The following is a 24824-nucleotide window of genomic DNA, read 5'->3' as shown; positions in this document are numbered from 1 at the left end:
GAGACACACTATGCGGGGGCGGGGAGAGGGAGTAGGATCAAAACAAGGGTGGTGGGGATTTTACAGAGACATAGCCAAGATGAAAATTCTTGCATTGTACAAAAATGAAAAATGATGTAAAAAATATATAAAATAAAATTTAAAAAAACAAAATATCAAGCACATAAAATAAGGAAATATACAGTCCCTGCTATTAAGAAATGCCAAGGATCCAGGCAAGAAATATTACTTACTATGTCAAAGACTAATTGGAATATCTGATCTAATAAAAATTGTTTTGATTCATTTTATGCATAATACCTGAAAAAAACTGAGACAAAAGAATTTATTGATTCTCTTGGGGTTAACATGAAAACTGAAAGAGATAAAATTTGAATCCAAATCTAAAAAAAACCGATATTAGTGTTTCAGTGAGCTATTTGCTTCATAACAAGATACCCCAAATTTAGAGATGTACAATAATCATTTCACCAATGATCCTAGGGGGCCAGAATTTGGAGAGGGCACAACAAAGAGAGCCTGTCTCTGTACCTCAATGCCTGGAGCCTCAGCAGAAGATTCAAAGGCAGGGGTGACTCAATGGGCAAATATCTTCCCTCAGATGTTTGGCAGCTGATTCGAACTGTGGGCTGGGACCTCAGTAGAGCAATCAGTCAAAACACTATGAACTCTCCAGGTGGTCCCTCTAGCTAGGTTAGTTTGATTCCAAGAGTGAGCTTTCCAAGACAACTTGGCAGAAGGACATGGCCTTGCTATGCTCTGGGCTCAGAAGTCACATATCATCATTTCCACTGTAAACTCTCCTGGTGAAGGCATTCACAACAATGCCCCAGGTTCAGGGGGAAGACATGGGTATAACTATAAGAACATGGTGAATGGGAGACCCTGTTGCATCCTTGAAAAATGCGATCTGTCACAGCAGTGAGCAAGAAAATTAATAACATCCATAGCCAAGTATAAGTAACTGTCAGTGATGTGACTGTGAGGCATGAAGCAATTGAGAAGAATGGAAAAAATTTAAACATGGGTATAATGTGGAAGAAAATGTATAACATATAGAACTAAAATTCCAGTTGATTTCAAAATACTGTAGGGATGGAAGCAGGAGGGAAAGTGTAGAGTTTGCTAAAGCTCTTGTTCATTTGAGGTGGTTAAAGCTAGGTGGTTAAAGGTAGAGGGCATTAAAATAAAACTAGGGCTTCCCTGGTGGCTCAAGGGGTAAAGGCGCAACCTATGAAGCTATCTGCAGACACTGCAGCACGAGTTCGATCCCCAGCCAGGGAGCTACCCACATGGCACAGCAGACCTCTCCTGATTTGCCTGCTGCTCCCCTCAGCAGTGTACTTAAGTCAATCTGCCTGTTCTGTTCCCCACTCTGTCTCTGGTGAATCCTCTCATCCCTCACATCTCTGACCTGTACCTCAGTTCTTGTATGCATAAATAAATAAATCTTTCAAAAAATAAAATAAAATAAGACTGTCCACATGTATTAGTTAAATGTATAAACTTCTTGTATAATACCATGTCATTTTAAAAAATAACTTTAAGACCAACCACTAGAAGATTAAAAATAGCATATTTTCCAAACCACTGAGAGAATGAAAGTAACAAAGAAATAAACAAACAACAAGAAAGCATTTTAAGTTGAAATCATAAAATAAGATAGTAACTAGTCCAAATAGATCATTAATCACAGCAGATGGGAATTTAATCTCTCTTCTATAGAGAGGTTTCTCAACTGGAATGCTTTAAATCCAGTTCTCTGTGATTTGCAGAAAAAGCTTAAATTTTGAAAGAGGGAGATTGGAAATAAAAGGATTAATGGAGATATACCTAGCAAAGGCTAAAAAAAAAAAAAAAGCAGGAATGGCAATAATAATAATAGTCAAAATAGAATTCAAGGTGAAAAGCATCAAATGGGAAGGAGACAGATATTTTATATTATAAAAATTACAATCCCCAAAGAAAATATAACTGTCATAAACCTTTATGCACAAAGCCGCATAACATTGGTATTTCTAAAGTTAAAACTCCTAGAAATATGAGTGAAATTGACAAAACCACAGTCTCAGTGAGAGATTTGGAAACCTCTCTAAGATATTAAGATGCCAAAGAAACAAAAAAAGATTAGGCCATGGAGGATTTAAATAAGACAATTATTTTAATATCTCTCTTGTACTTTTCATATCAATTGTCTGTGTCTAATTCAATTAAGTATACAATTGTATTGCTAATATGAATTGTGCTCAGCTAAGAGACTGCACATTAATTTCAAATACCTGTGGAACATTCTTTTAGCTGACCTTTTATTAAGCCGAAGAAAATAAATTGCCGATTTCTAAAAGGCAAAAATCATAGTCTGCATTCACTGAAATGATTCAATAAAACTAAATAGAACAAACCATTTAGAAATAAAACCCTTCTAAATAAATCTTGATTTAAGATGATTATCAATACTAACATTAATTCATCAGAAATAAATGACAGTGAGGTTGCTAAAAATAGAAATCTATAGGATATGGTCAAAGCCATATTCAGTTCTGATTGTAATTGCATTTATTAAAAGATTTATTTATGTATGCATACATGAACTGGGGTGTAAGCCAGAGGTGCATGGTGTGAGACGATTCACCTGAGACAGTGGGGAGCAGAACAGGCAGATTGACTGAAATACACTGCTGAGGGGAGCAGCGGGTGAGACAGGAGAGGTCTGCCTCGCCATGTGGGTTTCTCCCTGGCAGGCTGCAGTTGCTATCAGTCATGCCTGTTTTTAACCCCTGCGCCATGAGGGAGGCCCCTATAATTTCATTTTTATTAGCACCCAAGAAAGACCAAAAACGGTGTAAAGGTACTAAGAGATAATAAACCTAAACTAGTGAATTAATAAAAATAAAACTAATTAATTCAGCAGAAATCAGAAAATACATTAAGAGTAATAACTCATAACATAGTATGTTTTATCTTAGAAATGCAAGAATAGGGCAACCTTAGGGAATATATCAATGCAGCAGACTACATTAAAAAGGGGAAACCAGAAATCAAGCAGAGGATTAGGGAAAAGACAAAATCCACAAGCTGAACTTAAATCTGAGGACACAGCAGAGGAGGGAGAAGGAGAAGAGTCTAACAGGGGAGGGAAGGGACTGTGGAGATGGATTACGGGTGCTGTGCTGGTGGGAGAACTATGGGTACTACACCTGAGGGGGGAATCAAATACTGTACAAAAATGAACAACGCTATAAGAAAATAAATAATTTTAATTATAAAAAAGGAGGGGGTGCCGTGTGTTCACCTCAAGAGATAAAAAAAGCAGTCCAATACCCTTTTTAAAAAAAAAAATCATTATTTAGGGAAATGTTTAATGTCCTTAACTTTTAAAGGGTAGCTTCTAAAACCTACAGTAAATAACATACCCAAGGTGGAAGTGTCAGAACTATTCCTATTAAGTCCATTCCTATTAACTATTCCTCTTAAGATGACTGCCATCCTAACAATCTAACATTATTCTAGAGGCCCTGGAAAACATTAAAAATATGAAAACAAGAAATTAGTATTAATATCTGAAAGGATGAGATGAAACTGTAATTTGTTGATATAGCAAATCCAAAATAATCAGTTTAAAAAAATATTAAATCTGTAAGAGTTCATTAAAGTGGCCAAATAAAAGGACAACATTGTAAATCCAATAGATTTCCTCTACAAAGTTGAGGCATTTTAGGGCCTCCCCAGTGGCGCAGCGATTGAGTCTAGGCTGCAAAGCTGCCTGCAGCCTCTGTAGCACTAGTTCGATCCCCGGCTGCCAGGCAAAGGTCCTACATGGCAAGACAGACCTCTCCTGCTGCGCCCGCTGCTCCCCCAGCAGTGTACTTCATCAATCTGCCCCTTCTGCTCCCCCGCTCTGGTTCTGGTGGATTCTCTCACCCGCCAGCGCTTCTGACTTTACTCAGAGCTTGTATAAATAAATAAATAAATCTTAAAAAAAAAATATATATATATATATATATAAGTTGAGGCATTTTAGTAGTTTGCAAATTTGCAAAAAATTTGGCCCATCTCCCCTAAGTTGAAGTTATGAATGTAACATTAGCCTTTTCACGACTGTAGAATGTGTAAAGATAACTCGTCTTTCTTTTCTGATATTGTTGATTGGTGTCTTTTCTTTTTATCTTTATCAGTCCTGCTAGAGGTTGGTCAATGTTATTGATTTTTTTAAGAATCAGCTTTTTGTTTCATTGATTTTCCCTACTGCTTTCCTGTTTTCAGTTTCTTTCATTTCTGCTTTTATTTTATCAGATCTTTCTGCTTGCTTTGGGTTGATTTTGCTCTTCTTTTTCTCGGTTCTGGAAGTAGGAATTTGGGGTGCCACTGAAACGTCTAATTGCAATTCTCATGTAGGTACCCCACCTAGATGGAAACACCTGGAAGGCAAGACCTTCACCGCCGCATCCGTCAGCATGTATAATATTGAAAGCTGTGGGTCTGAGGAGACGACCAGATGCAATTGTATGAACAGGGTCCAGGACAAGCTGCAATATTTTGAGGTCTGGAAAAACAGAGATGGAGAAGGATGGCCTAAGTGGGCAGGGGGAGAATCTACAGAGAATGGTGTCAAGGGAGAGGCACTTTTCAGTGTTGAAAAAGTGGCCGACTATTGAATGCTGCCAAGAGATCAAAAAGATGAAATCCAAAATGTGTGCTTTAGAGGCAGCAACACGGAAGTAATTGGGGACCTTGACAAGCGTAGTGTTGCAGAGAGAAGCTAGATTGAAGAGTTCAGTGGGGGTGGGGATGGTGCTCAGCAGGGAGGTTGTCACATTTTTAAACAAGAAAAATCTCTCTCATTTGAATGAGATGATGCATTTGAAGTATTCAACAGTGCCTACCTCATAACAGGGGCTTGCTAATATTTCTTTCTCTCACTTCTTCACCGTTCATTCACTAACTAGAAAGGCTGGTTGTGGCTGTTTCTCTTGTTATTTTTTATTTTTTTAAAGATTTATTATTTTTATACAAGAATTGGGGTACAGGCCAGAGATGAGGGGGGTGAGAGGATTCACCAGAGACAGAGCAGGGAACAGAAAAGGCAGACTGACTGAAACAGACTGCTGAGGGGAGCAGTGGGCCAGATGGGAGAGGTCTGTCCCGCCATGTGGGTTTCTCCCTGGCTGTCCGGGAATCAAACTCGTGCTGCAGTGGCTGAGGATTGCTTGATCGGTCACATCTTAACCCCTGCGCCACCAGGGAGGCCCCTGTTTCTCTTTTTAAAAGCGGGTCCAGAACAGCTACTTTAACATTATTTCTGCTAGAAAAGCAGAAGTGCTATTTGCTCGGATGGGCTTCTTTTCCAGAAAGGGAGGCAGTCAGCTCAGCAGTCAAGTCACAGGTTCCAGAATCAGATTGTGATAAATTAAATCCTACCTTCACTCCTCTGAGTTCTGTGGCAACAAGAACAGTGCACAAATTCTCAAACCTCAGTTTCTTTGTGGGTTAATCCCTAATTAGAACCACCCCAGCCTCATCAACGCACATAGTAAGCACCCAGGGTCTATATTTACCGCCATTTAAATTCAAGAGTCTCCCTATCTCATTGAGGCGATTCCTTCTGCAATAAAATACCAAGAGCGCACATCTCCTGGGTGGAGTGTGGGAGTCTCAGTGTGGGATGCAGTGGCGAGGAGCTGCTGGGGGAGCCGGGTCAGTCGTGGGATTCACAATGCCAGGACTGTTTTGCTTGCCAAGTACCAGAAACATTTCAATAACTCCCAGCTGCCTGGAGCACAAGCACCTCCTTTTTTCCTAACTTCCAAGCTTTACCAAGAACCTGAGGAAATCTAGGCTTTAGCTTCCTTAGCTTAATGAGGAGACATTCTGACTTTTTAGGTTACTTTCTCTCTCTAGGCCCCAACATGTGGCGAAAAAAACATAATAATTGCTGCTTAGATAAATGACCTCACCAGAGAAAGAGCACCAAGCACCTAAGTCTTTGCACTGCCTGCCAGCCCCAGCGTCATCATGATTAACACAGCAATCCACGGCCAGGAGCCAGGCCGCTCTGCCTACCAGACACCCTGACTGGGTGACTTATGGCTTTATATTTTTAAATTGGCCTCTCCAGCACCGTCTGATAAATCAACACACAAGTCATTAAATGGTTCATTATCCCAGTAATATGATTCATTCTTTGTGCCAAGAAATGCAAGAGATGTCAGGAAACTTAGAAATATCCCATTTGAAGTCATGAGTGCCCATCCACATAACAGATTAACTGAATGAGAGAGCAGCTGGACACAGAGGTCAAAGAGAAATCTCAGCAGGTGGTGGTCTTCCCTCGAGCAGTCCTTGACCTCCTATTGAAAAATGTAAGTCGGAGCCTCCCAGGATACTTGCCATACTTCTTTCTCATGCTCACAAGGCAATTAGGCTGATTGCAGGAGTCTGGTATGGCATTACCAACCAAACACATGAGCTGCATCTCGTTGGTAGGACGGCCATGAAGTCCCGGTACCACAGCAGAAACTGCAGTTCAGTTCTGCCCTCAGGTGTGAAACTGTGGGTACTTTACTTAAAATCACACTATCTTCCTCACCTGAAATCACACAGGAAAGGAATTCTCTATGCTTTCCAACTTTCCAATTTCTTTCTAGTTTTAACATCCCATGATTCTAATATGTTGCAGCTTGGTTTATGCTAAGGCTCAATTACATCAGGTATGTGAAATTTGGCAAGAGACACCTCCCCCCCAAAAAATATACAACCACCATTTTGCATGAAGGTCAAGTGTCCCCTGCCTCGTTATGCTGATTGCACCTAGTTATGCTGCCTAGTTATGCTGATTAAATTTTTTTTTCTCATGGAAAAAAATTTTAAATCCAAATAAAATTGCTGAGGCAATAAGGACATTTATGTGTTTATGTGTTGAACAACTTCTGAATGTCTGTTTTGTGTATGCTATAATGCCAACCACTAAGACAGAGATTGATGGGGTTCCATTTTAGTTCGGAAAATAGACAATAAACAAAAAATGCAAAGATATAGTATAATGCTAGATAATGATAAATGCAATGAAGACAAATCAAGGTAAGCAGACAGAAAGTCTCTTTTTTGGGGTGGTAACAGAAAATCTCTTTAAGGAATTTAATAGTTTGGACAATGTTGGTAAAGAAGAACAAGAGAGGAATAATAAGGAGCCAGTAGAGAGGTCCTCCTCAAGGAGACACTGGCTAGTCGTGTAGTTAAGCTTACTGGGGAGAGTCTGAGTTAGGTTTCTATGAAGGACGGAAAGTCCCAGCATGCCCTGCCCTGTAGAGGAATCCTAAGGTAGTGGATAGTTAGAGGGGAAGCTTGGGAGCACTACCGCGAGAGAGCCATGTGTCCCCACAGCAAGAAACACACCTCCTAATAGTGAATCTCCATGCAGACTTCTGCAGCCCCCATGTGCTCAACTCCCTCTTCCCTAGCACCCTCCTTCACAAATCCAAGTCACTCCAACAGTCCGAACTCAGATCTCTGTGCCCTCAGCTGAGTGAAATCACTGCCTTTACTTGGGTTCAATCTTGCTGCATTACATTAAGAAAGGCCCCCACTTAGGGCCTCCCTGGTGGTGCAAGGGGTTAAGCACAGCACTGTGAAGCTGTCCACAGCCTCTGCAGCATGAGTGGGAGCCCTGGCCAGGGAGCTACCCTCATGGCGCAGCAGACCTCTCCTGTCTCCCCGCTGCTGCCCTCAGCGGTGTATCTCAGTAGATCCACCTGTTCTGCTCCCCACTCTGTCTCTGGTGAATCATCTCATGCCCCCACCTCTGGCCTGTACCCCAATTCTTGTGTGCATAAATAAATTAAATCTTGAAAAAAGAAAAAAGAAAGTTCCCTCAGACAGAAAGCTGGGAGTCTCTTTGCCTCATCTTCCTTCCTCTCAGTGACCATATAAAACATTTATTACAACGGACACCCAACATATTAGGTGTATTCATTTTCTAGAGAAATAGAACTTATAAGATTTATATAAACAGACTGATTATAAGGAATAATGACTATGTAAATTGGCTTCAGCCAACTAGGGAGACTAAGAAGTCCCACGATCTGCCATCTGCAAACTAAATGTTCAGAAAGCTGGTGGTGTAACTTAGTCTGAGTCCAAAAAGCCTGAATGCCCTGGGAAGTGATGATGTAGATTCCACATCAAATTTAAAGTCCTGAGCACCAGAAGCAATGAAAATAGATGTCTCAACTGAAGCAATCAGGCAGAAATGGTCAAATTCTTCCTTCCTCCACCTTTTTGTTCTATTTAGGCACTCAGCAGAATGGATGATGCCCAACCACATTGGGAAAGGCAAACAACTTTATTGAGTCCCCTGATTCAAATGTTGATTTCATCTGAAAACACCCAGAAATAATATTTAGCCAAATATCTGGGCATCGTGCTATCCAGTCAAGTTAAACACATAAAATTAATCACCACATTCAGTTAATTCATCTTTAAAGTAAAATTTGGAATAAAGTTTACCATCCCATATTTCTAATTTAGGAGCATCTTTATCGTAGGATTATAAGAGGACTGAAATCAAAAAATCTGTTGATATAACTCACCACATTAACAAAATAAAAAATTATATAGTTATCACAATTAGTGAAAAAAACATTCAATAGAATTCATCTTATATACATTATTTAACAGTCTTAACAGTGATCAAAGTAGGGATTAATGATTTGATTAAAGATATTTACTTTAAATGCAACAGAAAACATCACAATGATGAAAGTTTAACTCATTCTTAATAAAGTGAAAACACAAAAATTCAAGTGTCTGTGCTTTGAATATTTTATTACCAAGATTTTTCCCTCTGGCATCTCCTGACCTCATGTTAAGGCAACCTGAAATCCAGAAGTAGAAATCAGTATGGACAGAGAGAGTCCCAAGAGAAGCATGGAAAGGAGTCTCCTGACAATATAAACAATGGCAGCTAGGATTCACAGGCACTGAAAAGTCTGAGAACTTTCCTATCCAGTTAGAAAGGGTCTAGTCCCAAGAAAGTGGGGCAAACATCTCTTGCTTTTTTTTCTCTCTGCTCCCCATATTTCTAGCTGGAGAACTAAAATGGAGATTCCCCAAGAAGCCATAAACTAATAAGGAAATTGCAGAGAGGGAGGAGCTTGAGAAACCATGTCCCAAGTTGCAGATGCAGGATTCTGATGATAGAAGGTCTACCAAAGCCACTGCTAACTATACTCATAGACAGAAACACTGCCCACGTTTTAGAATGCCCTTTGATGATGCAGTGGGAGCAGCACTGATACAGATGTAAGACAAATCCAAATAGGACTGCAAAGGCTTTCAAAAATGGCACTAATATTGAGATTACAACCCATAAAGGTGACTTAGATTTCACAGTCTAAACCAATTCAGGCCAATTGCCTGCCAAAACATAAATACCAATATTTCTCCATAAGGTATAAATAATACCCAGTATTATATAATACAGTTCAGATGTCTGGTATATTACCCAAAATTACATGACTATAAAGAACCAGGGAAATCTCAAATCACATGGGAAAAAACAATAAACAAATGCCAACAGTGAGAGGGTGGAACTCACTCAGCATTGCACTGTTTCAACACAGATGGAGAATTTGATAATGACCCCAATAGTAAGGACAATCACTCTTAAAGTGAACCAAAAATAGAAAGTTTCAGCCAAAACAAAACAAAATACATATGGCTATATATAAGACATAAAAAAAGGACCAATGTTATTGTGATAACATTGGTTTACAGCAACAGGTTCACACCTCTTCAGATATATGTCACCACACCACCAGAGCACCCCTAGTCCTTTACCCTAGACCAATGGGGTCCTTCCCTCATTTGTCCCACCCCCATCCTTCCTATCCCTCTAGTAGCTTCCATTCTGCAGACATATTTCAAGGGTTTGTTTTTAGTTTAGTTCTGTCAGTTCCTTTGTTTTGTTTTTCTATATTCTGCATATGAGCGAGGTTATCTAGTATTTATCTTTCTCCTTCCGGCTTATTTCACTTAACATAACCCCCTCCAGTTGCATCCATATTGTCACAAATGACAAGAGTTCATCTTTTTATAGCTGAATAGTATTCCATTTTGTGTATATACCACATATTCTTAATCCACTTGTCTGTTGTTGGACAGTTAGGTTGTTTCCATAACTTGGCTATAGTAAATAGTGCTACAATGAACATACAGGTGCCTATATCTCTTCAAATTAGTGTTTTTGCATTTGGGGTAAATACCTAAAAGTGTAATTGTTGGGTCATGTGGTAGATCTATTTTCAATAGTTCTAGGAACCTCCATGCTCCAAACAGAAATTTTAGAACTAAGATATACAAGAGTTGAAATTTTAAAACTCTTTGGATATGCTCAGTAGCATAAAGGAGATGACTGGGAATAAAATCAGTGAATCTAAAGACCAATCAATAGAATCCAATTTTAACAACAACTAAAAAATATTGATTTTTTTTTTTAAAAATCACAGAACCTAAGAAGTCTGTGGCACAAAAATAAATTTTCTAGCATTTGTGAGCTGAGTATTAGAAGGAAAGGATATAGTATAAAATGCAGGAAAGGGCCTCCCCCGGTGGTGCAGGTGGTTGAGCGCAGTGCTGTGAAGCTGTCCGTAGCCTCTGCAGCACCATTTCCATCCTGGCCGGCCAGCGAGGGTCCCACATGGTGTGGCAGGCCTCTCCTGTCACGCCCGCTGCTTTGCTCAGCAGTGTATTTCGTCACTCTGCCTGTTCTGTTCCCCACTCTGTCTCTGGTGAATCCTCTCACCCTCCCACGTATTTGGCCTGTATCCTGGTTCTTATATAAATAAATAAATAAATCTTTTTAAAAAATGCAGGAAAAATATGGAAATAATGACTAGGAACGCCACAAAATGGAAAAAAAAAAAAAACAACAAAATCATAAGCCCACAGATTCAAGCTAAGGGAAACCAAATAAACTAAAAAGAAAGGAATATTGTGAAAACAGTATCACTTAATTGGGGAAAGAAATGCAAATAGCAATGAATTTCTCATCAGAAACCAATAAAAGAACTGTCAACAACAACAAAAAAATCTATATCCAGAAAAAAAAACTCTTAAATAAAGATGAACATGAAAAGATGCTCATCATTATTAATCTTTAAGGAAATGTAAATAAAATTACAAATGCAAATCTCCATCCTCATTAGCATTATTTTAATTTAAAAAAACACAAAACAAATGTTGGTGAGTGTGAGGAATCAGAACCCTCATACCTTGCTTGTGAAAATATAATATTTTGGATGTGTTGGGAAGTAGTTTGGAAGTTCCTCAAAATGTTAAACATAGACTTGCCATATGATTCAGCAATTCCACTTCTAGGTATATATATAGCCAAGAGAAATGAAAGCATATGTTCACATAAAAACTTATACATAAATATTCATAGCAGCATTATTCATAATAGCCAAAAAGTGGGAAAAACACAGCTGTCCATCAATTGATGAATGGATAAACAAAATGTTATCCCATATAATAAAATATTACTCAGCAATAAAAAAGAGTTAAGTATTGAAACAATTTGCAATATGGATAAACCTAAAAGGTAGGGTGCAAAATAAAAGGAGCTAGACATAAAATCACACAAAATAGCTGTTACCTAATGATAAGATAGGGCCTCATAGTTACAAGCCACTGCCCTTCAGGATTCACTGACAAATGACTTCCTGCTGTGCTCCTGAGAGCCATCACCTAAACACATAAGTTCTCTCTCCACTAACATTCTGGGGAGTTCTCTTTATCTCCTTTCTTTTTGGATGGATTCTCATCCCGTGATACTGTCTCATGGAACCCTGTTCAAGTATGTCCCAATAAAATTTGTGTGTTGCTGCCTCTCATGGTCAGATCTTCCTATCTCTATGCCCAAATCCCTGGAACACACTAGATGAATGGATATGCAAGTTGTAGCACGTGCCCACAATGGAATTCTACTAGCCAATAAAAAGTAATGAATTATTGATCCTTGCAACAATTTGGATGCTGAGTGAAAGAAGTCAATATCAAAATGTTACATCCAATTCCTTCCATGGATATGACAGTCTCCAAAAGATAAAACTGTGGTGGTTGTAGATTAGTGATTACCAACCGTTAGGGGTGAAGGAGGTTGTGACTTCAAAGAAGCAGTACAAGGAATGTTTGGGGTGGTGATAGAGCTATATTAAATCTTGGATCAAAAATCAATAAAATAGAAGATAAACAACAAAGAAAATCAATACAGCCAAAATTGGATATTTCAAAGATTAATAAAATTAATAACCCCTAGGAAAGAAGAAAATGAAGGAGAAAAAATTTATTAGCAATATTATAAATGAAGGAAGGAAGTATCATTGCAGATGCCTCCGCTTTAAAAGCATATAGTAACATCACAAACAACTTCAGGCCAACAAATTTGACAACTTAAATAAAATGAAATTTTTTATGAAAAACACAAATTGAGTTGAGTTAGACTATAGCAAGAAAAGAAAGAATATTAATCTAAACACCTTATAAAAAGGTGCAAGATAAATTGTTATATAGGTCAACATGACTGATATAAAACAGAAAAGGTAATTACAAGAAAAAGAAAAAAAACTACTGACCATTTGTCTCTTGGGCCAAAATTTCTAAACAAGATATTAGCAACATAAAAAGTAAGATAAAAATGATGACTAACTGGGGCTTGTCCCAGAAATACAAGATTGTTTTAACATTCAAAAATCAATCAATATCAAAATTCTACACAAATTCATGAAAAACGTCCTCAGAGACCTGAAAATAAAATTTTAATTCATCATTCTGATAAAGGATATCTATGAAACCCTACAGCAAAATCATTCTTAATAGTGAAACATTAAGTGTTCTCCCTTTAGGAATGGAAACTAAATAAGGATGTCCACTCTCACCATGCTTACTCAACATTATCCTTTTCAATTAGCAAAGAAAAGAAGTAAAAGGCATAAAAATTGAAAAGAAATATGTAAAAACTGTCTTCATTCATAGAAACAGTGTAGTTCCTTACAAAAGCTAAGTAATCTACAAAGTAAAATTAGCAAGATCACAGGGATATAAGGCCAATATAAAAAAATAAATGGTAATTTTATGTGCTATCAGCAAACCACTAGAAAATAGTTTAATTGATTTATAATTATAACAGGAAATATAAATACAGAGAGGCAAATTTAATTAAAGATATACAAGAGCATTGACTGAAAACTAAGAATATTGCTGAGAGAAATTAATTTTAAATAAATGGAGGTAAAGAAAATATTAATTGTAGGACTCAAGATTGTTGATATAATATTTCTCTATAACCTGATCTATTGATTTAATCTACTGAAATTAGAATCTAAACAGGAACTTTTATAAAAATTAGCAAGTTGCTCCTAAAATTTATATGGGTATGCAAAGGACCTAGAATAGCCAAAGCAATGTTGAATACTGACAAAGAGGATTCTGATTTCAAGACATTATAAGCCATATAGTTTAAAAAAAAAAAAGACAGTGTAATAATGGCGTAAGGATAGACTAAGATTAATTAAAACTCCATAAAGATTTCTATATCCATTTGATGTATTTGGTTTTCAATGAAGTAACAAGACAATTCAATAAGGAAAAGAAAATGTCACATAACTAGTGCTGGAAAGCTGGAAAAATACATGTAGAAAATGAACTTTGCTTGGAAATTGGCTCATTCTCCAGTCTGAGCTGCACAGAACCCACCTGATAGCAGCAACCCTCAGTCAACCTGATAGCAGCAACCCTCCAGGACACACTGCTGACTCCAGGCCCACCCACCAGTTCCTGAAGAACCAGAGTAGGCCCCAGTACAGGCTGCACAGAGTCCCACCAAACAGTTATGACCTTAAGTTGCCCTCTGGTGAGTATCTTGGTCCAGTGAGGGAAGGGTGGAGACACACCTAGCAGAGCCCAAACCCACTGCAGTGAGGTCCTGAAAGCAACTAGGAGATGGATTAACACAAGGAGCAGCTCAGAAGTCAGAAAGAGAATATTACACCAAAGAGGGAGAACAAATCTCCAAAACCAAATCACAAAGAAAAGAAAAATTTGCAATCCAAAAGGAATTTGGAAAACTCAGAGAAAAATGCAGAAAAGTAGGTCAAGGATATGCAGCAAAATACAGAAAAGCAAATGAATGTCTTGAGAACCAAAATCAGTGAAGAAAAGATTGAAAAATATTCTCTAAAGAAGGAAATAAAGAAGCTATAGGATGAAAAAAAGATTAAAAGAGGGTATGGAAACTACTATAGAAAGCTAAACAAGTAGAATAAATCAAATGAAAGAGTAAGTCAGTGAATGTGAAGGTATAGATTTATAAAGAAGCAATATGAAAGAAGAAAAATAGAAACAATGTTTTAAAAAATGAACACTTCATGACAGCACCATGAGGAAAGGCAATATAAGAATAATGGATACCCAAGAAGGGGAGAGAGTCAAAAAGAAGTAGAGAAAGTATTTAAGGAATAGTAAAAGAAAACTTTCTAGGCCAGGACAAGAAAATATAGAAATATAGAAATCCAGGAAACTAGGAGAACACTGGGGTCCCTAAACAAAGTGAGACCAACACCAAGACATACAGTAGTGAAACTTCTAAGAATTCAAGAAAAATAAAGAATATTGAGGAAATCCCTGGTGGCTCAAGGGGTTAAGTCTCAGCACTCTGAAGCTATTGGCAGCCACTACAGCAAGAGTTCAATCCCCGACCAGGGAGCTAACCACATGGTGCAGCAGACCTCTCCCGTCTCACCCACTGTTCCCTTCAGCAGTGTATTTCAGTAGATCCGCCTATTCTGTTCCACACTCTGTCTCCAGTGAATCCTCCAACCCCTCCCCCACCCCCATATCTCTGGCCTGTACCTCAGCTCTTGTATGCATAAATAAATAAATCTTTTAAAAAATAAATAAATAAATCTTTTGAAAAAAGTAAGTTTTCCATGTGATGATAGAAACCAGGTTAAAGCTCTGAGCCATTATTTTAGTTATTTTTTTAACATGTAACTAGCAAAGCACTATAGAAGTTTAAAACAGATATGATTTAATATTGCTCTCATGATTATGTGATCTAAGATGGACTCTGCGAGGTGGTTTTCCTGTGTCACGAGGTGACATTGGGGTTGGAATGCCCAACATGGATTTTACACTCACTCATGTTTCTAGCACCTCAGCTGGGATGGCTAGAATTGGAAGCCAATTCTAGCCAATTCTAGCCAATTTCTCTCCACTCAATATATCTTGTCTGTGGTTCCTCCAAGCTTGGAGATCTCAGGGCTTTTTCCATGACAGCTAGCTTCCAAGAGAGAGGAAATGAAAACCACTGTTATTTTAAAGGATAGACCCAGAATTGGCACAACTTCAGTTCTGCCACAATTTGCTGGGCAATATAATTCACAAGGCCAGCTCAGATTCATCAGGAAAGCATTCTTCTTGACCTGAGGAGTGCCAAGTCTGTACAGGAGGGAGGGAGCTGCTGGCAGCCATCCTCAGGGACCATCTGCTCAGCTCTGACTACAGGGCAGTGCAGAGAGTGCTCTTGAGTCCTAAGGTCTCATGTCCAAGAATACTGGAGTCACTTAGATAAAGTAGGAGGGTTAGACATGGTCTAAACCTTACAGAGGAGCGCTCTCTCTGCTTTGCTTGTACCTCTCACCCTGCTTTTCTCTGGAAGAACACATCTTCACTTCTGTGTGGTTAAAGAATGTAGGGAAAAGACAGACTCTGGCTACAATTGGTAAAACAGTCTCTCCTAGCAGTCCTGCCTGGATCACGTGGAGACAGCTTCATGGTTGGGGCTAACTGAAACTAATGAGCTTGCCTTTGTCATGTCCTCCAAGTTCTCAGAGACCTATGGCGCAGGGACTGTGTCAGAATAAGATTCTAGTGTTGGAGATTCCTGGATCTCAGACAAATGCCACTATGACCTCTATGTACTCTATGAATGTGAGTTCTGTTGTGACTTCTGCAGATGGATGTTTTTATGGATCAATTTCTATTGTTTGAGGTGGCCAGATGGGATGAAATGGAGGGTGGTGGCATGAGGTGAGAGGACAGCAGACTGGGGAGATTTCCCACTCTGACCCAGAGCAAAGGCTGGGGGGTGTGAGATGGGTCATCTCAAACACTGTGTTCAGAGTAGTTTCCCTTGATCTTCATTGAGTTGCTCCCCACCCCCAACCATTAAGAATGCCTGCCCCAACCCCAAGCCCTTTGTTGATGTCTACAGTCTTTAGTTGTCACAACTGGGAGGATGCTGCTGCATCTAGTGGCAGAGGCCAGGATGTTGCTAAACTTATCCTACAATGTGCAAGACAGTCCCACAACAAAGGATTATCTGGTCCAAACTGCCAGCAGGGCCGAACTGAGAAGCCCTGCTGTGTCTGACTCCCAGCTTCCCCTTTGGCCCTGATACAGCTGTGGAGAGGCTACTTAGAAAAGGGGGAAAGAGCAAGATTAGAAATGCATTTATATATTAAGTCAAATAAGCAAAAGACCCCTAAAGACAGCGTGGCTTCATCTCCATAGATGGTCTCTTTTATTTGTTTCCATTTTGCTTTCCTTCAGTCTGTGAACATTGCTTCCGCTAGGCTATGACAGCCTGCAAATGATTGCAATAGTTTTTGATCTTTGTTTACCACCATTTCCCCTACCCCCTCACTGTCTTCCCTCCCCTGATTGAAAGATCTGGTTCTCTGTGAAAATCACAAGTGAGGCCAGGGCTGCATTAATAATTGATTTTCACTTCTCTCTCAGCAAGCTATGGCGTTTGACTTTGAGCAGTAGCTTTTCAAACTGATAAGGCCACAGTGTCCTTCCAGCCCCATTTTGGGTTGCAAGGATCTTTGGTGGGTGATTTCTTTCTTCTTTTATTGTTCTGCTATTAGCACAGTAATAACGATCATAACATTTCCATCGTTTCAGACCTCTTACAGAGGATGACATTCGTGAAAGGGACTTGAGCTTCTGCCGATGACATCTTTGTAATTTTTCTGAGCTCCACAACAGTGGCAGCCCCGGCTGCTCATTAACACGCCACTGGTAATGAGGTTTCACTGACACTTCTGGGGAGTTTGATTTGTCAGAGGGCAGCAAACCATGGCCTGGAGGATGTGAGCCCAGCCCTGTCCTTCCCCTGATGTGACAATGCTGGCGTTTCCATGGCTGAGGGGGTGTGCTTCTCTCTCCCCAAGGCTGCACTGAAAGCTCATCATTCTAGTCTGCATTATTCCAAATTGTGCCGAGAACTGCTTAAATAAATTAGGCTACATTCTCCAGAATATTCTACACACATTAAATAAGATAAAGCATATCTATACCAGGAATGTAGTAAAATAACCAAGATATATGCAGTTCTACAAAAAATTGCATAACAACCTGCATAAATGCTCACACTTAAAAATATCCCTGTCATTAATATATTAATATAGGCACACAGAACATCTAGAGGAATACAGTAAAAACTGTTTGATAGTGATTGTCTTAGGGTCCCATCAGTCAGGAGCAAGGGCTGCGTAGCCAGCATACCCAACAGAGTTCATTAAGAGGCCTGCTAAGGGGATTGCAATTGTATGGGGAATATAAAAATTAAAAAAAATAATTAAAAAAAGGCCTGCTCCTGCCTGTACAGGTTTTAACCACAAGACCCTGAACAAGTCTTAGGCCTTGTCTGCGTAGCAAACCCAAGGTGATCGCCCATATCATTCTGACCTTTGCAGTAAAAGACAAAAGTCTGCAGAACCACACCCAGCCATCTCCTCACTCCCAGTCATCATCTATAAAGGAAAACTATCTCTCAGGCCTGCCTGAGGGCAACTGCGACATGTGGGTGGGTTATTTGTAAATTCAAGGACTAGAGTCTTGGGATGAGCATTCCAGGTGCCAGGTGGGGAACCCAGTGGGAAAGCCAGGGCTCTCCTGGTCAGTGTGCAGCATGTGAACCAAATGTTAAAAGTGACAGTCACCACTGACGGCTGACCACTGGGCGCTGAGAGAGGTCAGTGGACCTTTCCCAACTTAGAGGAGTGATTTGGCTGAGGATAGGCAGGGCGAGAACGATGGCCTGAGTCTAAGGACCCTGCACACAAAGCCACAGCTCCAGATCACACTGTGGACCTTCAGTCGAGTCTGTGCCGGGCATGATATGTTCCCATCCTGGCCCTGCTCCTGCTCCTCTTCAGGGTGGGAGTCTTGCTCTTCCCAGTGGCTGGAAAGCACCTCCATGCACCATCCCCACTGATAACAGTATCTTCTCAAGTGAACCAGCAGCTTCCAGGGACACAGTGCTGTGGTGTGACACAGCAGGACAGAGGAGGAAACAGGCTGTATCAGTTTCCTTTTACTGCTGTAACAAGTTCCATAAACATAATAGGTTAAAACAAGACAAATAAACAATTGTGGAAGAGAAATTCTGGAATAAGTTTGAAATTGAGTCCTAAAGGGCTAAAATCAAGGGGTTGTCAGGTGTGGTTCCTGGAGGCTCTAAGGAGACTCTATTTTCAGCTTTTTTCACCTGTTAGATGCCATCTGCATTCCTTAGGCCCTGGCCTCTTCCTTTATCACCAAATCTTGCGAGATTTTCTTATTATCTCATCTTCTCTGTCATTGTCCTTCCTGGCTCCTTCTTCCAAGAATTATATCACACCCACCTGGATGGTCCATCTTAATCTCCCCAGCTCAAGATCCTTAACTTAATCACATCTTAATCAAAGTCCTTTTTGGCATGCAGTATGACATGAATGTTTGGGGGATTAGGCTGTGGTCATCATTGGGGGCCATCTTTCTGCCACAGGAGGAAATAAATGAATATTTATCCAGTAGCTACTACATATAAATCAGTGTCAGGTGCTTTACACAGAAATCACAGAGGCCTGGGTGGTTTCATGCCAAAGACATATAGTTAATAAGTGGTAAATTTGAACTCATATCTAAGACTGAAGTTGGTGCTCTTTACTTTGCTCCTCCCACATAAGTAGTTGGCTAGTCCCCAAAGAGTCCAAAAAAGTGAAACTTTTGAGACAAAAAGAAGTAAATTTCTAATTATAAGCAAGCCAGTAATTTAGTCATTAAATAAAAAATAAAATTTGAACTCATATCTAAGACTGAAGTTGGTGCTCTTTACTTTGCTCCTCCCACATAAGTAGTTGGCTAGTCCCCGAAGAGTCCAAAAAAGTGAAACTTTTGAGACAAAAAGAAGTAAATTTCTAATTATAAGCAAGCCAGTAATTTAGTCATTAAATAAAAAATAAAGTCTTTGCATTCCAGAAAACCCCATGTTTTTGCCTCCTTTATCTGAATGTTTCAGGCAAGTATTCTTTGGGTACTGAAATAGAATCATTTCCCTCTTGCTGTTATGGAAGCTTGTGGTTCCTTTGGAATCTAAAGAATTCATTTTTGCTCTCGTAGCTCTTGTGACTATACAAAGAAGAATAGTGAATAGCATTTGCTAACTCCATGCTGGAAAGGTGCTTTGCACATATGAACTCAGCTAATTTTTTTAGCACACCCATTTCTTATTCTAATTTTGCAGATGAGGAAACTGAGGTAGAGCATAGTCACTTGTCCAAGGCCTCAGAGCATATAAGTGACAGGCCCAGAATTCAAACCTAACAGTCTTGGCTCCAGAGCATGCATGGTTGGCCCCCATGACCCAATACCTATGAGTCAGAGTAGACAGCAACCAGAGTTTGTAAGCCTCAAGCTACAGCTGTGCTGCCCCTGGACCAGGGACAAACCCCAAAACTCCAGCAGTCCTGAAAATGTAACAGGGTGGTCCCAGGAAAAGCAGGGGTTCCAGGTTCCCTGGCCCACCTGAGGGAAGGTAGAGCTGAGCAGCGAGGAGAAGAAGCTGGAGAGGAGACTGATCGACAAAGGAAGAAGAATGGAGAACCGGAGGAGACCTGGAGCAAGCACATGGAGGAGAGAGACGTGTAAAGAAGCTGCACTTGCTTCTTGGTCCTAGACTAGTTGAAAGAGATGTGGGTAAGAGAACTGTGGGGAAGTTAAAGATGGCAGCATTGATCTTGATCTTGTTCTTTCAGTGCTGGACGTGCTGGGCCCCTTCTGTCCTTTCCTATGGCTCCCCACCAGAAGGTACCTTAGACTTGTGGCAAGCCTTCAGGCCTCAGTGGTCCTGCTTTGGGACAATCCTGTTTGGCTGGGCATTTACCCATGAGGAGATGGGTAACTTCGGGTCTAGATTTGGAAACTATATTCTTTGTCTTTTCTTTGTTGCACACTCACTGTATTAAAGTTCCTTTCCATTAAAGGTCTTATATGTTTTGTCTTGAGGCAGTGGATGGCAGGCCCTATTTAGAATGAGTTGGTTTGGGGGTTCTTGGGTACCCCTCTCTCACTGAGTGCTCCTGAAAACAGTCACTTCACATTTGCTCAGTGCCCTTGTCGACCACAGAGCATAAACCCAAACAAGTAAGTGTCAAAAAAATTAAAAATGCAGCTTTGGAGATGTAGCCTGAGGTCCTCTCCCCTGATGGAAGGCCTGGAGCCAAATGCCGGAAGTGGCTTTCCTGATGGAATGCACTCTCAACCTCTGCTGAGGGGAAGCTGCCAGTTCTGTTTTTATTGATTTCCACTTTACACAAAAGCCTCTTAAATCAAACACGCTAGGAAATTGGGCGGGGGGGGGGGGGGGGGGTTGGGAGAGGGGGGCGGTGAGTGGGTGTCCTTTGTTTGTCTTCCACACTTTGAAGCTGTGCCCTTCCTTCCAAATGGCCCAGAAGGCCCAAAGTTGTCCTGAAAGCATTACCTCAGCTGGCTGCCTTCATGTCTGTCAACCTTAAGGCAATTCTTTACCTGCATTTGATGTCATTGCTTCTTGCCAGATGCATACATTAATGCAGGACAAATGACACTGCCGCCACTTGGCTTTCCTGGACTCTGCTTTCTCTGCTCCAGTCTAGCCTGAGGGACTGAGGGACTTGCGCCTCCAAAGACAGGGATCCAATCGGCAGAGGAGGCAGAACAAACAGAAGGCTCAGCACAGCCTGACCCCATCCTCAGCATCCTTGAGGGCTCACTCAAATGACGCTCACAGAAGCCTCCCCTAGACTGCCCTCGGCAAAGAAAGTCCCCTCTCTATGACCTTGGGGTAAGAAAGTGGACACCACAACACAAACCATAAAAGACAAATTTGACAAATTGGTACGTATTAAAAATGGGAACTTCTGTCTATCAAGAGGCCATTAGGAGAAGGAACAGGTGAGCATCTCAGTGGAGATACATATTCACAATAGAGAGAGCGACAAAGGCCTCGTGGCCAGATTGTATAACTGGGGATGACAACCTTCCCCTCACTCACCTTCATTTTCATCATGAATGTGAATGTGTTTGAAAACTACGAAGTACTTCATCAATATAAGGAATGACATACTGGGGTCCTTTCGGAGCATCATTTCAACATCCTATGAACCAAGCCCAGTCTCCCCCTTCCACGCCCCACAATCAGATCAAATGTAATCATGTCACCTCCTACCTAAAGCCTTGTAATACCCTTAACCTAAGAGATGTCATCCAGGGTCCTCTGTGTGTCCTTCAAGATCCTTCAGCAGCAACCCCTGCTGCCCTCTCTCCACCCTCACTCTTGTCATGATCCCAAAAACATCCTGCACGAAGATGCCGAACCCCCTAACATCCCCAGGCCTTTCACTAGCTTGTCCCTCTGCTTAGAATTTTTCTTCTCTTTTTGCCCTAGCGAGCTACCACACTCGTCTAAGACTTCAGGGGCACATCTGCTGTGCTGCCTGCTTTAAAGAACCACACCCTGCCCTGCCTCCCATGGACCCCTGGGAGACTGAAATCCCTGTGTCTGCCACCTCCTGGCTACTGACTGAGCAGAGTGACTCGTCCAGGAGTGACCCAGTGACAGAAGTCCTTCCCTGGATTAACACATAAACATTTAGAAAGAGCAGTCATCCCTTTTCCTGCAAGGCTACCAAGCAGAGAGAATGTGAGCCGAGTGCTAAAGCAGCCATCTTTGAGGACACACATGGAAAGCAGTTTATTGTGTGAAGCCAGAAGCGAAGGCCACGCCAGGCAAGAGACAGACAGAAAGACAGAAAAAAACTCACTGACCCTGGAAGAGTACTCAGAACTAGCCCACTTGAGTTCATCCAGTTCATGAGAACAGTGACCCCTCTCTTTTGCTTAACCTAATTTTACTTGGGTTTCTGGCCACCCAGTCCAGTATTATCTTCACCTAGGAGAAAATGTATTACACTGGAAGATATGAATTGGTTTCTCTTTCTCACCTATCCTCTGTCCAGAGCTGTCCTTAAGACAATGGTCTCACTCCTGGCAGCATGTTAAAATCACCTGGGATCTTCTAAAAAATACCATTGTCCAGGCCTCATCCCAGATCAATTTAGTCAGGAACCCTGGACACTTGTGTTTTTTAAGTTCCCCAAGAGATTTAATGGGCAACCAGATTTGAGAGCTGGACAGCCTGTTGTGTACAACAAATAAAGGATGGGCTCACCCATCAGTCTTGACAATGGATGAAAAGAATGTGTCGCCACAAATAGACAAAGAAGGAAAACTGAGAAGGAAGTTCCAGGTGATTTTTTGTGAGAGGATATTGCTTAGAATAATCACAGCATGGGTATGCATAAACAAGGCAGGTAAAGCAACACAGTCAAAATCCGCAGATTCAACAGCAGACACACATGGTTTAAGCTTTGCCACTTATTTTTTTTAAAGATTTATTCATTTTTATACAAGAGCTTGGGTACAGGCCAGAGGCGCAGGAGGGTGAGAGGATTCACCAGAGACCGAGCGAACAGGCAGAACAGGGAGCAGAACAGGCAGACTGACTGAAATACACTGCTGAGGGGAGCAGCGGGCGAGACAGGAGAGGTCTGCCGCACCATATGGGATCCTCTCTGGCTGGCCAGGATCGAACCCGCACTGCAGAGGCTGCAGACAGCTTCACAGCATGGCACTCAGCCCCCTGTGCCACCGGGGAGGCCCAGCTTTGCCACTTATTAGAGAAATCACCTTGAGCAACTCACCTCCATTCCCTCAGTTACCCCATATATCACTTGGGAGTAGCAAAGCCCACCTCTCCACCCACCAACATTAGACTAATCCACTCACAATTTGGGGCTCATGAAGAAAATTCAAATGCTAGTTGAGCAAGCTGATGAAAGATCCACCACATTATAATGACTTTTCCCATTCCTCACATCTATTGTAATTACTATAAAATAGCCAAGATTTCTTTCATTACCTCCATCAGGAACTATTTTTCGACACACCAGTAAAACCCTACCTATATCTTCTCTGCCAGTCATTCTACTCTCCTGGCTTTTCTGAGACTCTGAGGATTCCCAGAATAACAACTTACACATCCCCACCTCGGCCAGACATGGGCCCATAGTTTTCACCAGGTACAACGTCAACCACCTTTTCTTTGCACTTCAGGGGTTCAAAGAAAGGCATTATCTGAAAAGTTTCCCTGTAAACTCCAGGGCAGCTCTCTGCTATATGGCCCGGAAATTTCAGCTTTATGCAACTTGATGCTAAGAGTTTCCTCGAAAGTAAATGAAGGAGACAGTGCACAGTTGACTGGAAACAGTTTATGCAAAAAATTATATAAGCTGGTGTAATATCTAGACATATAGCACTTTGGGTGATCAATTTAATTTCTCTGTGCTTCCATGTTGTCCCTATTCTCAAGGAGACTCTTGTGGTCTCAAGCAGAGACTACAGACACTTAGTCAAGGACAGTAGTAAAGACCAAGGGTCTCAATCCAAGAATTCCTGACAAAAGTCTAATGTAATCTCAGGCATAGTGACTGGGTCACACACCCATTCATGAGCCAGTCACAGTGGTCAAGGGAGTAGGATGTGATGATTGGTTCAGGTCTACATTCCAAATTCCAGCCCCTTGGAACTTGAGGTGGGCACATGTTCCGAACGTGAAGGAGGTTAATCCAAGGGTCCCTGAAGATGTGTGAGCAGATGTCACTGCCAGATTTGTGATGTTTACACAAGGGCCAGGATCTGGACCCATTAAGATCTTTCATGTTCTGAAACCAGGGATTGTCTAATAGTCTTGGCATGCACCCAAAGCTTTCCAGAGACATTTTTGTAAGGAATTGATTACAGTTACGGACCACAAACCACCTAGCTGAGGGAACACGGGAGAAACTGGCAGAATCTCCTTCCTTCATCTTCAGCGTAGGAACTTCATTTTATCCTCCATCAGAAGAGAAAGGCCACATCTCCCCTCCTGCAACATTCTGTTTATCAACCACATAATAGAACCATCTCTAAAAAGTCCACAAAACCCAATAAACATTCAAGGAAATAATAATTAGATATCTGAGCACTGGGCTGAGTCTAAATGAGTTATGTGGGTCTCATTCGCATCTCACAAAATGAAGTTAACTGTCTCAAAAAAAAAGAAGATACAGTCTGAGGCATCTTTGTTCTTCTGGCAGCAGCCAAACCTGATGAGGAAGTAATGAAATAATTCAATTGAAATTGCACCTGCTCTCAGAATTCCCTCTCCTCCTGTGCAAAACAGATTACATTGACTTGGTGCTTTTCTAAATCAATGCACTGGCTGTAATGGTGTTATAAAGTCATTATTAATGCTGATGATCGTTGGGAGCCTGATTTCCAGATTTGGTGGAATTAGGACACTTCCTCCTATTATGAAATGCAGCCTCTTGCAAAGACCCCAAGCCTATTTCAAGGATCCAAATCAGTTGGCCAGAAAGCAGTGAGATAGAAGGATGCACTAATTTTCTTTTCATTGAGGGAAG

Source organism: Talpa europaea (genome assembly GCF_964194135.1).
Source record: "Talpa europaea genome assembly, chromosome: 16".
In the NCBI taxonomy this organism is placed as follows: domain Eukaryota; kingdom Metazoa; phylum Chordata; class Mammalia; order Eulipotyphla; family Talpidae; genus Talpa; species Talpa europaea.
The sequence above is the reverse complement of the archived record's forward strand: the minus strand, read 5'-3'. Positions refer to the sequence as shown.